The sequence below is a fragment of the Salvelinus fontinalis genome, chromosome 19, assembly GCF_029448725.1.
Source record: "Salvelinus fontinalis isolate EN_2023a chromosome 19, ASM2944872v1, whole genome shotgun sequence".
Classification (NCBI taxonomy): Eukaryota; Metazoa; Chordata; class Actinopteri; order Salmoniformes; family Salmonidae; genus Salvelinus; species Salvelinus fontinalis.
The window spans coordinates 14,662,265-14,677,453 of record NC_074683.1 but is presented as its reverse complement, the minus strand read 5'-3'; the positions used below and the strand labels follow the sequence as shown (position 1 = coordinate 14,677,453).

The 15,189-nt window shown below is 43.2% G+C and overlaps 1 long non-coding RNA gene across 1 annotated transcript; it reads left to right on the top strand.

The window, feature by feature from the left end:
• Positions 1-9,699: 9,699 nt before the first annotated feature.
• Positions 9,700-15,189, top strand: LOC129816429 (uncharacterized). Its single transcript, XR_008753555.1, has 3 exons — positions 9,700-9,761; positions 10,615-10,750; positions 11,068-15,189. It is a non-coding gene; the product is annotated as an uncharacterized LOC129816429 (long non-coding RNA).

The window sequence follows — 15,189 nt, the reverse complement described above, 5'->3', positions numbered from 1 at the left end:
ACTTGCAAGCCTTTTCTAATCCATTGTCTTACGCAACCAGGAGTGCAGCCGGCGCAGTACACTAAAGGACCTTTCACAGCAGCAGCTGTTCACAGGAATTGTGAGGGAACCTGAATGATTTCCTTCAAAGAAGGAAACGTATCATCATCCAGGAGGTTATGCACAACAAGCATATCTTTGGGAGGACATCCAGCCTCTCTTTTCTGGGCAAGAAAGTTTCTGGCCACCAACATCTCTTCTGTTTTAACATCAATACCGTAGTGCTTGGCAAACTCAGTTCAGCATGATGTATATAGGAAATGTTTTGAGTTGGGGCTGCATGCCTTTGAGCAGACCTGCATCTACAGTCGAGAATCGCTGGTCAAGCTCACAAACCATCCTGTCCAAGCAGGGGAGCAACAACTCTGTTTTCATTGTTTGGGAACATGACAATTCTGTGCCTAAACCCAAAAAGGTCTCCACCACAATCTCCCATTTTCCTTTTGCGCTTTCTTGCCGCATCTGCCTCTGCAATATTGTGAATTTCACAGAGTGCTTTGGTTCTGTCATAAAGTTCTGTGGCAAATGCATCTGTGCGTTTTCCTATCAGTGTGTCACATACAGCTTGTTTGCCAAAACAAGCTTCTGCCAGGTCTACAGTCTCTTTCTGGAGGAACTTATGTAGTCCTTCAGTTATAGAACGAAGGGACTGAAACATCAGTAGTAAATACACGGTGGAGAACTTATGAAGTTTTGCTCTCAGACCAACAGCCATGGGGGATCCAATGGCAGATAGACAATCAAAAATAGCAGTTAAAGTGTCCAGGACTGCATTTATGGAGCGCAGCTGGCATGCCCAGCGAGTGTTTGAGAGCTGTACAAGTTCAGCTGATGCTTTTCCAACTTCTTTGAACTTGTGGTGGTTAACTAGGGATGTACTGATAAACGGATACACATTCTCCAAGGAACTGAAAAACTCAGCAGCCTCCGGAATAGCCCTACAAGTATGACACAACACCAAATTAAGCTCATGAGCATAAATACATAAATTGCCTCCGGACGCACCACTCTGAAATATGCTTGCACACCTACTTTGGGCCCACTCATGACAGCAGCACCATCATAGGTCTGTGCAACGCACTTTAGGCCTGATATCCCTCTCATTTGGAGCTGCTGTTTCAACTAATTTGCTATTGATTGGGCATCAAATTATTTGATTTCTGCTAGTGCTAGTAAACGCTCCTTAACTGTCCCCTCTGTCACATACCTAACACACAGAGCCAACTGTTCAGACTGCCCATCCCTGGCCTCATCTGCCATAATGGCATACATTCCAGACGTTGACATCTCAGAGACCATGGTGTCCATAATCTCTTGAGCACTCCATTCGATCATGTCATTCTGAGATTCTGGAGAGACATACGTCGTATTTGATGGAGTATTGTTCTTTTTCAGGAAAGGGTCAAAATCTTTCAAAAGCTCCATACATTCAAGAAAGTTCCCTCTATTTGTGCTTTCACTAGATTCATCATTGGCACGGAAAGACAGTCCCTGTCTTCCTAACATTGAGGTGACCGCAACAATTCTCCTCAGATACTCGCTTCTCTCTGCAATATCACTAGCATGGGCAGATGTTAAAATTTGTGCAATGTTCCCATGACTGCTAGTTGCCTGGTAGCTTTGCCATGACACAACACTGTCTCTGTGTGTTTGTGCCATTTCATGTTTACCCGAAGATAAACAAAGCTTTTTTCCAATTTTTGCAGCCATTACTGACAAAATAATCAAATTTAATGTTTTGGCCAAAAACTCTACATGGAAAGCAGAAAGTGGCATTTTTGTGGACAGAGTACTCTACCCAATTGTATTTCTCAAGCCAGCAGTGCTGAAATGCCCTTTTCTGTGTACCAAAACTTGTGTGGGTAGCAATTCAGCTTCACTTGTCTGGGCCCAGTGTCTTTGTCACCTAAATCGCTCTCATTTCTGGAAGGAGTTGCTGTAGCGGCTTGATTACTTTCTCTCTGGATCTGTTTGTTCTCCCTCCCTGTCTGGATCTGTTTTGTTGTCCCTTCCTCTGTTTCTTGTCCCTCTTTCTCTGGGCATGCTTGCTCTCTCTTCTCTCACTTATACAGCTCACATGTTGATCTCTGCCTTGCATAGAAGCCTCTCTTTCTGCATGACACTTTAAGATATCATGAACATCATTTATTTATGCCTAACAAAAGTAAGACATATGCTGTACAAATTCATGTCTGTTGTGTTTTGACATGTATTGTTATTAAACTCATATTTACAATAACTCAAGGCTTAATAGGTGATTATTCAGTTTACGCTTTAATTTGTTTGTTTGAACTGGTAAAATCTTAATTTCTCACCGGATTGGCCTTCGGCAGAGCTGCTGGCACTGCCTCTGAAGAATTTCCATATATCCATCTAACATTAGTCGTTAGCTAGTGTTAAGGGTTCCGTCAATCAAATCTGGTATCATCATAAATGTGATGCAGAGTCACTGAATATACTATAAGTACTTTTATTAAACTCAAGCGATAAATGGTAAATTCAATTTTCGTACATACGGGTTCACTGTAACACCTCGCAGGGCAGAACAGAGAACTGACTTGTTTCCTGACAAAGTTCATCTAATATACTTCTGACAGAAGTAGTTCCCGCTTCTGAGCTGGCCTGTCAGAGTAGAGGCCGAGCGTGGTTTAGACTCACTCAGCCTATCGTTGGTGCACAGGCTGGTCCCAGCCCCCAGGCGCTCCAACTGTCCGTCGTTGTTGCTGTGTAGATTACGCGCCCACACCCTAGAAACTGAGGTCACGAGCTTGGTTCCTGTTTTTCGTGTCCTCACTTAACACAGGCAGTCCTGCAACATTGTTGAGCTATTTTCACCTGCATAGAAAACATACTGTTCCCGCTCAAGGTTAACCACAGCCTCTCAGCACACTATCTGGGGCAAAATGTTACTTCCAGCACACACACAGACACCCCCATGATAGGCCAAGCATATGTTCAACCCTCACACTAGCCTACAGTTGAGACATTGAGGATAATACAATAACTTTGTGATCAACACTATGTCACCTTTTCTACATGTAACAGTATAAACTTTATGTCGTCCCCTCGCCCCGACCCGGGCGCGAACCAGGGACCTTCTGCACACATCAGCAACTGACACCCACGAAGCGTCGTTACCCATCGCTCCACAAAAGCCGCGGCCCTTGCAGAGCATGGGGCAACCCTACTTAAAGTCTCAGAGCAAGTGACGTAACTGATTGAAATGCTACTAGCGCATACCCGCTAACTAGCTAGCCATTTCACATCCGTTACATACACATGACCTACTGATAATTGTTTTGCAATGGCCTACTGAATGAAAGCAATTGAGTATGAAAAGATATGTGCATGATGTTACGTCATCTGTCTCATTTATAGCCTGGCATGGATAGCAAGACTACATTAAATATAATGTTAATTAGATATCATCCGTCTCATTTATAACCTGGCACAGATAGCAAAACTGCATTAAATACAACGTTAACTAGATATCATCGCCACATAACTTATGTCAAATTTACCGTTAGCTAGCTCGCAACGTCTGTTACACTGTAACGTACAGGAAGCCTCACATAAAAACGTATTGGTTAGCAAAGCTTTGATTATGACCAAAGTCTATAGTAGTGAATACTCTCTCTCTCTGTGTGTGTTCTAACTTACCACCAATTCACATCGTAGCCTATCTGCATGAATCCGTCCTGTCAGAGCCTTTTCCTGTCAGTTTACTGTTAAATAAAAGTTAAATCAAATGTTAAAAAAAACATCAACACAAACACAGGATATGGGGTACACATGGTATCACATCATTACATACTAGGCCCTACTTCACCTGCATTCCAGCACCATTCCAGCATCTGGAATTGACTCAACATGTTTGAGGTGGGGGATCAATACATGTGGGGGAAGAGGTGGCTGTCGAATGTATGATTCCGATATGTACAGGTAAGTTCATTGTGTGTGTGTGTGTGTGTGTGTGTGTGGTGGGGTGGGGGCGTCCATGTTTGTGTCCGTACTCCGAGGTGTGTTTGAATATGAATGAGCAGCAGTGTTGTGATGTGTCCTATCCCGTCCTTACAGAGTGATCTTCCTTGGCCTCATCACAGGTCTCACTGGCTCCTCCTTAGGAGGGAGGGGGACACCACCACGGGACAGACCCCACACTCATCGCTAGAGATCAAACTTCAGACTCCCTCCAAAACCACTGAACCCCTCAACACACCGAAAGAGATTAAGGTGCACACCCTTAGAGGGAGCCGGAACAGGATAACTCCCTCCAAACTCACAAAGATACAGAGGAGGAGGAACTATCCAACACCCAGGGAGAGAGAACGAGTGACCTCAGTCGAACACAGTCAGAAAGAGGAGGTGGAAGAGGCGTTAGATAGAGGAGGAGGTTACCCCAGAGGCCATTCCTCCTGTTCATGTGAGCAAGAAAGAGCAGAAGGCTTCTGATCAGCCAAATGGCAGGCAGAGAGAGAGGTCATAGTGATTCACACCCACAGAGAGAAAGACAACCCACACAACCTCTTGGTTGAGATGAACCACACAGAGGTAGAGGCAGAGGGCCTTCAGGGCTAGCCAGTCAGCCTGCCTGCTCTGATCCTCAAGTCAATTGTATTTAAATTCATGTTCATTAAAGATTTTTATTCAAGAATTGAAAAGTCCCATTTACTTAATTATTTTTCCCTGTCTTCAACCCTCAAGAACCAGGGTGAGTCTGGGTCACCCTTTTACTGGGCAAACAACTTGCATATCGTCATAGACTAGGCCGAAACGTTAATCTTTTATCCTTGCCTAAATAAAAAAATGAATTTTTTTGTAGTGAGCAAGAGTTGCGCTTTTTCCTTTTCTATGATGATTCAAATTTTGGGTTGCACCTCAACTCAACATTGGTTGAGCGCCCTCCGTTTTTGTTGTTGTCAAATATATATATATTTTTTAAATGTAGAAAGTAAATTATGAAAAGCATTAAAATTGGAATGTTTCCCACTTATTTACACAACCTACTCTACACTTGCAAAGTGAAAGTTGATAGAAAAGTTCTGAAATTTAGTAGTAAACAAGAAAAGCAGAATTGAGTTCAATTATAATGCGAATAATTTACTGGTCTATGGTTCAATCCCATTTCTGAAGGTCTGATGAATAATTAATATTGTTCCTCCTCTTCCTTGTGGCAGGCGCAGCAGCACACTGCCCTCCAAAGCCTGCAAAATAATCGCCGGACTGCCCCTTTCCTAGCTCTGCATGGAACATCCAGTGTCACGTCCTTGGTGACGTGTGGGGTGACATCGGGGATGACCACAGCAACATCCTCTGGAAAGGGAAAAAAGAGAAACAGAATGTAAACAAATGCAAACCGTAGGTTCTAAACACTGGCCCGTTGAAAGGTTCTACTAAGATGTCATGACAAACGGCACCTGTCAGAGTGCTCTAAGTGTTACCTGCTTGGATTTCAGCTGGCAGAGTGGCGAAGATGGCCATCGTGAGAGTCCTTTCTTCAGGTGTGATGTCCACAACCTCCAAGAGGGAAGAGATGGGCTTTGCCTCTGTATTAGGGGTGATGTCCACAACATTCAGGTGGGAAGAAGCCAGATCTGCCTCTGTGTTAGGGGTGATGTCCTCAACCTCCAGGTGGGAAGAAGCCGGGTCTGCCTCTGTGTTAGGGGTGATGTCCACCACATTCAGGTGGGAAGAAGCCGGATCTGCCTCTGTGTTAGGGATGATGTCCACAACCTCTAGGTGGGAAGAAGCCGGGTCTGCCTCTGTGTTAGTGGTGATGTTTTGAACCTCCAGGTGGGAAGATGCCTGGTCTGCCTCTGTATTAAGGGTGATGTCCACAACATTTAGGTGGAAAGAAGCCTGGTCTGCCTCTGTGTTAGGGGTGATGTCCATAACCTCCAAGGGTGAAGAAGCCTGGTCTATCTCTGTATTAGGGGTGATGTCCACAACCTCCAGGTTGGAGAAAGCCGAGTCTGCCTCTGTGTTAGGGGTGATGTCTACAACCTCTAGGTGGGAAGAAGCCGGGTCTGTGTTATGGGTGACAACAACAATTCTGATGAGCTCTACTACTACAAGGCACCAAGATGTAATCAGAACAGGCATCTGTCAGAGTGCTCTCTATCATTGCTACTCACCTGCTTGGATGTCAGCTGGTAGTGTGGTGGAAACGGCCACTTTGAGGACAGGGGGGACTGGTAGGGTGGCTGCAGGGGGCTGGAAGCAGCTCTGCACCGCGTCCGCCACAAAGGCACAGACCGAGCTCATATAAAAAGGGCTCTGGAGGTCATCCGTGGAGAAGGAATGACTGATTCTCCCGAGGATTGACCGCACAGAGTCAAAAGCAGCAGCCCGGGAGAATGGGATGTGAGGGGAAGGGTCCTTTAACATGCAGGAGAGCTTCTCCACTACGGCCGCCACCATGCCCACGGCCATCCCGCTAATTAGGATTGGGTACTCTGAATGGCCTTCCTCTGGCTGAAGCCACAGGGCCAGGAGGAGCCTGGGCACCACCTCCACCACCACCTGAGATGGGCTGAGCAGGTTGCTACGGGCCTCATTGGACTGCTCGCCCAGAATGCTCCTCACAGCTCTCTCCACGATGCTGTGGACTTTAGGATCGCTGAAATCAACAAAAAGGAGAAGACAAAGCTAAACAATGTGCAATGTGCTCACAGAGAACACTGTCTTAGTCTGTTTCTGCCTAGTTCCAGATGTGTAGATAAATGGATCAAGTCATATGCAGGGCAGTACATGGAACTCACATGTCAGCTGGCAGGGTGGAGTGCATGGAGCGGCGGAGCTTGCAGGAAGCCTCATGCTCTATGTCCATCATTTTTATGCAAGTGTTTACTTCCCAGGCCTGCAGTATGAAACAGGAAGTCCCATTAGTGTAATTTCACAACAGATCTATTCTTTTGTGCTAACTCGATGTTGAAAGGCTAGTAAAGAGCTCCCTAACTTGTAGTATGTCTCTAACGCTCATTCTCTTACCAGCCGAGCAAGGTCGTTTCCCTCCTCCAAGGTTTCCTTCCACACCCTTCAAATAAAACACAGAGCAATTCAACTTTCCTGGCTTCTTATTTTTCTGTTGTTTATTTTACCCACACCTGGAGTGCTGCTGGTGGCAGGGAATGGCAGTGAAGGTGAGTGCTGACGTGGTACTCACCTCTCCCTAAGGGATTTTTTGCCCTGAGACACCAGCCAGTTGCTCATGTGCTCTGTGGAGACATGGGGCGGGACCTGGCCTTGACTCTGGAGCAGCAGATAGTGGACCATGAGCTTCTTCTGCAAGATGAGGTAAGGTGTGAGACCGTGCCACGAAATACCATATCATGTGCTTGCAGAAGGACCTCTCGCAACATTTCACACCTGCTCATGCCTCATAATTTTCAAGTGATATTAAGAACTCTTATGACCAACTTCTCTAAACTGTCTTGAAATACAACTCTCTTTCTGTTGTTTACGTTTTTGTGGGATGAATCTTACCTGTTTATTGTAATATGTTTCCTCCCAGCAGGCCTGCAGAGTCTGAAAATAAAGGCTGCTTCTACAGAATTCCTTTGAAGATAATGAAAATAATTACACTTTGTTATGCACATTATGCACAGGCATTTACAGTATGCTAAAATTAATTTCTCCTAAGATTACCTTTGTGGGACCATAAGTGAACTCCGGAATGCACAAAACCCTATCCATGGTAAGATGGGAAAGAAATGCAGCGCTATAGATATACGGGATGCTCTAGAGATAACAGGAATGACTTAAAGTCGCGAATGATCAATGACTGTGGAGTCGTCCAATATGCTGCACTTAGAATTGAGTTGTAGGCGATGTTTGGCGCGAAATAGAATGTTTACATTCTATTGCCATGGAGAAATGGAATGTGTAGAACCTGTATAAATCGGTATGCTTCTATGTCTTTATTTTGTGAAAGATTAAGCTCTTTATTATATCATAATGTGTATATGAGGACGTAGGAGCCCGTCCCGATTCATGACGCGATTATCCAGATGCCTGTTGCTTAGACCTACTAATCCAACCTTGGTTTAGAAGTTAAATAAACAGATTTGTATTGGCATATATAAACAATCAACCACATCCATTTAAAGCAATGATTGTCAATTGAAAATGTGGTTGTTGTGTTATCCTGTTGTGCGCCTTGAGTGTCAGTCCCCTTAAGCACATTATTCCAATATTTCCGAGCTCTGAATTGACACAATGAACACTTTTGCAAAGATATTTGGTTAAAAATAAGAGTATGAATGACAATAAACGTATGACTTGGATTGTATGCATAATAGTGTAGTAAACAATATCGCTCAGCGTGGGATCTTTTGGTGTTTGGAAAGTATCCGTTATAAGTCGCCATGGCACGTATCACTTCGTTGTCTTGTTGGTAATAGTAAAAATGCATGACAGTCCGCATTTTAATGGTCTAACAGGTGCTTTTCATTTTGTTTCTCACATTGAACACATTTGAGAACTGAATTGCTTACAGTTGTACCTATGATGGAGACACACTAAAGCTGTACAGTGTAGTTTGAATAGTCAGTTTCAATTATTTGCAGATGTATTCCCTATTATTTACAAATCGAAAGATGTAACATTTGAAATGAATGTGGCAGAACAGTTTAGCATATAGTTCCTGTGGGAATCTTCTCCTTCAGTCTTTTTGCTTCCTAGGCCTCGTTTCTCATTACATGGGATTTCCCCAGTGCTAACTTCACATGAGATGGCCGCTGTCTACTGTCATGTGGTGCTGAATGACAGATATCGCTATGCCGATATTGCTGCTGTCCATGGTCCTGAAATATACAATCTTGGCTATTTGCATATGTACGACCGTCCAAACTTGACCCCACACACATACACACACATTAATGCTAATCTCTCACACACTTTTGAACATTGCACAACCTGCAATAAGACACTGAAATAGCATTTTATTTCAAGTGTGTTTGTGTTTGAATAAAGACCCGAAGAATGAAATCAAAGCTGCTTTCAATTCATGGTGGCTATGAATAAGTCTTGACGGAGACGGAGCTTGTTTTGCCAAGGAAAGTGAAAAGGACTGAGGGAAAGTAAAATGGATGATACATGGAAGAACCTCAAAGAACATTGCATTTTCAAGATCATGTAACATCAAACATAACATCAAAATGCATCTTATATTCCTGCCCTTACAGAAAAACCACATGATTTCAACTTTCATTTGATTTGAAATCATGTGAAAACATGTTTTGGAACACAACGTGATCACATTTTCACATGTGTAGTTCAATGTAATCCCATGTTGCTTTACATGTTATCACAGTATCTTCACATAAGATTACATGAAAACATGTTTTTGGAACACTTCCCGTGTTGTTCACATGTGAAATTCATGTGGTTTTTGTGTAAACGGCCTGCAGTTCCACACTCAAGGTTCTTAATAATGCTTTAAAATGCACATGTACGATTGTGCATGTGTAATGGTTTGAAAACAAAGTCACTAAAACAGACACCCATTTATTATACAGCCCCCCAACTTGTTAATGTATTTGTCTTAATTAATCTAAATTGTATTTTCTACACACTTTAGCAGTCCATCAGGCCAATAGATGGCGCTGTTGCACTGTTGTAGCAGGAGAAACAGCAAGGTCTGGCCAAGCTCTCACCCTTCTGCAGAATAAGGATCAGAACTTTACAGAGGTAAACTGTGTCTGTTCTTTTTACTATTACAGGTTTGTAACAAAACTTCCAAACGTTCAAATATATACACAATGTGTAATATCATGCTATTTAAAAACTTTGTCAAGGTATTATCACGTTAGGAAAGGTTTTGTTTTGGCTTTGTGTCGAACTGAGTGAGAGTATAACGTTATGTTAGCTGAGGTAAAAAACGATTTACGAGTCACAGAGACTATGTTTACTGAGCAGCTTACTTGTACTGGATTTTGTCTAGGATACATTTTTTTTATAAAAAATCCATTTGTTAGGGATTTCTGAGTTGGTTTTACATATTATTGGTTTTGTGTAAAATTGTGCTTACTATCTGGTAAACTGGCCCGAGCACGCTCAGTCTGGTGGACTTTTAGTGCATACAGTGAGAGAGACGAATTTCTGGAGGTGCCACTATCTTAAAGCTGAATATATTGTTGTCAGTTTTCTATAGAGGTAGCGGTATATAGAAAAACATTCAGTTATTTATGGTTTAATATATAGGTGTTTATATTGTATGAATGTGAAATACATTGTGGTTTTCATGTGAAACCATACACTAAGACAGGGTTATTTGTTGAACATTTTTGAATTCTGCTTTAGCTAAAGTGCATTTATGTTGTGTAATTTAATGTGTGCACTTGTTTGATGTGAATATTTTCAAAGTACTAACAAGAAAATATACAATTGAACAAGAGAAAAAAAACATTCTTCAGAATAAAGAAAGCGCTAGAACTTTGCAGACGTAAACTTGTGTCCATTCTTTTTACTATTGCAGGCCACCTCAGCTACACATGCACTCTGTCTGCACACGCATCCACGCATGCACATACACACGGACAAACACACTAATGTTCTCTCTCTTGTGTTTGTCAGCAGTTCATCGTGGCCCTGTCATTCAACTCCTTCACCAAAGCTGTCAGGGACCTACATGAAGAGTGCCATCACTCAGAGAGACACTTTGACCTGTCCAGCTCTCTTATCGGACTCATAGACGGCAGCTTTGAGATGGGTAAACAATAACATTGAGTTGCTTGATAATTCATGTAGTAAAAACCAGATACAGACTACATGATGACTAATGTATGATCCATTTTCTTTTGTGGTTCAATCAGTCTGCTCTCAATACTGTCCAGTTTTATAGTTGTTCCTAATAATTGATTGACTGGCATTTGTCCATGACTCTACTGTCAAATTCCTAACATTGTTTTATGTGATGCTATGTTGTTGAAGCCTAGTATCCAAACTGATGTGCCATTTTATGTTTTTTTTTAAACAGCGTTTATAATTTCCGATTCCTGGCTACTGTAGTATTGTGATTTCTTGCAGGTAACCTGCTGTTCCTGGCTGTGGTCAGCCATTTTGGGGCGAAGCTGCACCGGCTCAGGCTCCCCGTGTCCTTATTCAGATAATCACCCCAGTTGGCCTTTTTCTCTTCATCTAGTGTGCGCAACATTGACAACAGTGTACAGTTAAATCTCGGAACTGGTGGTACCGGACTGGAGACCCGCACCTCAAGGCTAGTGCGGGGAGCAGGAACAGGGCACACTGAGTTCTCAAGGCGCATTATAGGACTGGTGCGTGGTACCGGGACTGGTGGTACCGGGCTGAGGGCAAGCACCTCAGGACGAGTGCGGGGAGAAATATAAGTGCGTACTGGGCTCTGGAGACGCACATGAGGCCTGGTGCCGGAACTGGAGGCACTGGGCTGGATACACGCACCACAGGGAGAGTGCGTGGAGGAGGAACAGGGCTCTGGAGAGGCACAGGAGGCTTAGTGCGTGGTGTCAGCACTGGTGGTACTGGACTGGGGACACGCACCACATGGCTAGTGCGAGGAGCAGTAACAGGACGCACAGGACTCTGGAGACGCACAGGAGGCTTTGTGCGTGCTGTAGGCACTGTCTTAACCAGACGGCTAGCACGCACCTGTCCTGGTTCTTTGGCCGCTGCTGCTGGTTCCTCTCATGCTGCTTGATCCATGGTTGGTGGGGTGTTCTGTCACGATCGTCTTCGTGAGAGAGAGAGGACCAAGGCGCAGCGTGTGCAAAATACATCTCTTTATTTTGGAAGAGAGAAAAACACGAAAACGAACAGTACACAAACTAACAAAACAACAAACGACCGTGAAGCTAAATAACGTAAGTGCACAGACAAGCAACAAACGTTCAACATAGACAACACCCCACAAAAGCCTACTGCCTTTGGCTGCCTTAAATATGGCTCCCAATCAGAGACAATGAATGACAGCTGTCTCTGATTGAGAACCAATCCAGGCAGCCATAGACATAACTAGACAACCTTACTCTACTCTTCCCCATACACATACAACACCCCTAGACACTACAAAACACATACATTCCCCATGTCACACCCTGACCTAACTAAAAAACATAAAGAAAACAAAGAATACTAAGGCCAGGGCGTGACAATTTCAGTGTGTAAGTACTTGTAAATCAGTGTTCTATACTGACTTGGTACCTCAACTTGTTTCCTTTCTGCTGTTTTCTTTGTAATAATCCATCTGGTGAGACATGGAGCCTGTTCCACTCTTGCAGTAACTGTTTGACTTTGTATGACTCTTGTTGACATTCTGTTGGTTTAGGCTTAGTGCCGCTTAGTCCTTTGACTTTTCAGTTCCAAGATTCTCGATACAGGCGCATCATTTAACTGAGCCTGCATGATATCGTGTGGAGACAGTCGGTCTGTAACTTTTCCACCCCACCATGACAGCTCATCTTGCACTGATGGCCTTGGTGTGACCGTGGATATCCACGTTACACAGTCATTCTGTTTTGTGAACATTATTGAGTGTTGCTTTTACCATTTCAAGTGAGTGTTTCTCAGTGCATTCTTCCATGTAATGTTCAGCATGCAAAGGAGAGCGTGACAGAAAGTCTGCGTCATTGTTTACCTTTCCAGGACGATACTTCAGTGTGAGATTAAAGTCAGACAGCTCTGCCACCCAGCGATGACCGGTGGCATTCAGTCTTGCTGTAGTTAGTACATATGTCAAAGGGTTATTATCACTGTACACTGTCACAGAGGGAGCATAAAATAGGTAATCTCGGAACCGCTCAGTCACTGCCCATTTGAGGGCCAAGAATTTCAGTTTCCCTGAGTGAAGGTGATAGTTTCTCTCTGCTTGAGTCAGGATGCGGGAGCCATATCCAATGACTCTGTTTGCCACTTTGTCGTTGGTATACCACCCCTCCCAATCGCTCTTCAGAGGCATCAACATGCAGGATAAAAGGGTCCTTGAAATCTGGGTAAGCAAGCACAGGTGGATTAGTCAACACACTCACCAAGTGTTCTAATGCTCTCTGGTGAGCATCCTCCCATATAACTTTCTGGTGGGGCAGAGCCTGTCCCGACTGCACAGCTGCCTTGGTCCTTCGCTTCCCGAATGCTGGGGTCTTCGTCTTCACTGCTAGTAAGTCATAGAGACATTTAGCATGTTGTGAAAAGTTCTGTACATAACCCCTATAGTACCCTAGAAACCCCAGTAGTTTCCTCAGCTCTCTCACATTTGTTGGTGGCCTGTTTACCAGTTCTTGCACTGCTACAATTTCTTTAACATCCATTCTGTAACCCTCAGCAAAAATAATTTTTCCTAAATAACAGACGTCATTCTTGATTAGGTCACACTTATTTGAGTTTAATACCCCATTTATTTTGCTGCCTAAGTACCTGACGGACATCTTCCACATGTTGTTCAAATGACTGACTAAAAATAAGAACGTCAGAATCTGTATACCATATTTGGATATCTCTTATCCCCTCTAAACTTTCCTCCATGCTTCGTTGGAAGGCACTATATGAACAACTTCTCGTTCATCATCACCAACAAACGACTAAGTCATGTCGAACCTTGAAAACATGAGAGAGCGCTTTTTAAGTTTTGCCAGCCAATTGCAACCACCTTTACAACCACCCGAGGAGGATCGGGTGGTTCAAAGGTAGGATTCATTCTGGTAGGTTAGGTAATACCTGGCAAAAGTCAACATTAACCGGCACAACTACCTAGTAATGTTAGCTTGCTAATGATTGCAACAGCTACCGTAGGGTGTGCGAGTATGGGCAGCGTCGATTATGCTGAGTGTCATTATTGTAACTTTTATAACGTTTGCACATGTCAGATTTCAATCGTTCAGGAGACGGAATAATGCTGGAGTCCAAAGGCGGCAAACCGGGAGAAGCAGGTTGATAACTATGAGGGTTTGCCTGATCGCTGACCCTACCATCCGACAGCTGAACAGGATAGGTACATTTCCCCTATATCCATGTAGTACATGAGGACACAGTGCTTGCTTTGTAGTTTATTTTACTGATTTAAAGATCATGGACTATTTCCCTGTTTTATATTAGGATACGTTTTATTGCACTTATTTTAAATATACATACTTTCTTTAAACCATAGCAGGTTCAAATATCGTCTCAACTCTCTTGGGCTGCTTGAAGCATTTGGGAACCACCCGGACAGCTTCCGAGCGCTTTTTATGGACTCCATAAATCCTCCCACTGCCAGGGACCTGTTCAAAGTAACCTATTCAAACCTGGCAGCAACCGGCGGTGTTTGGAGAACAATTTAAATATGTATTTTAAATGTTTTACTGTATACTCCTCAGATGGAGAATGTCCTCTAACAGTGGCGATGGTGTTGGAGTTTGTTACTGGGGCAACGGTGGTGCCACCCCTTGGGTTTGAGGACACCCCGACCATCGAATTCCTCCACACAGCGCGAGGGCATCTCGCTGGGCAGCAGAAGAAAAAGTACCCAGAGGCAAACACGTGTGCTGTGACACTAAGGCTCCCTCTTCATAGCACCTACAATGCCTTTAAGGAATTCATGACCTCCGGTATTGTGAATTCCCCACATTTCGGTGTTGCATTAAAACGTTTTTATGATACATAATTGTATCTAGTAGCACTAAACTACAGTAGCAATTGAGTGTTTGAAAATGTAACTGCACATCAACATTTAAGCATTTATCTACTTACATCTGTATTGTTTGTACAGTGCATTCGGGAACGTATTCAGACCCCTTGACTTTTTCCACATTTTATTACGTTACAGCCTTCTTCAAAAATGGATACAATAATTTTTTCCCCTCCTCAATCTACACACAATAACCCATAATGACAAAGCAAAAACAAGTTGACATTTTTGCAAATGTATTTAAAAAAAAAAAAAAAAAAAAAAAAAGGAAACATTACATTTATGACCCTTTACTCAGTACTTTGCTGAAGCACCTTTGGCAGCGATTGCACCATCGAGTCTTCTTGGGTATGAAGCTACATTTTTATTTATTTAATACATTTTAGAATAACGCTCGAATGTAACAAAATGTGGAAAAAGTCAAGGGGTCTGAATAGTTTCCTAATGCACTGTATTTCCACATTGGCTGTTATTCACTTAATGATCATTAATATTAAATTATACAGTCCATA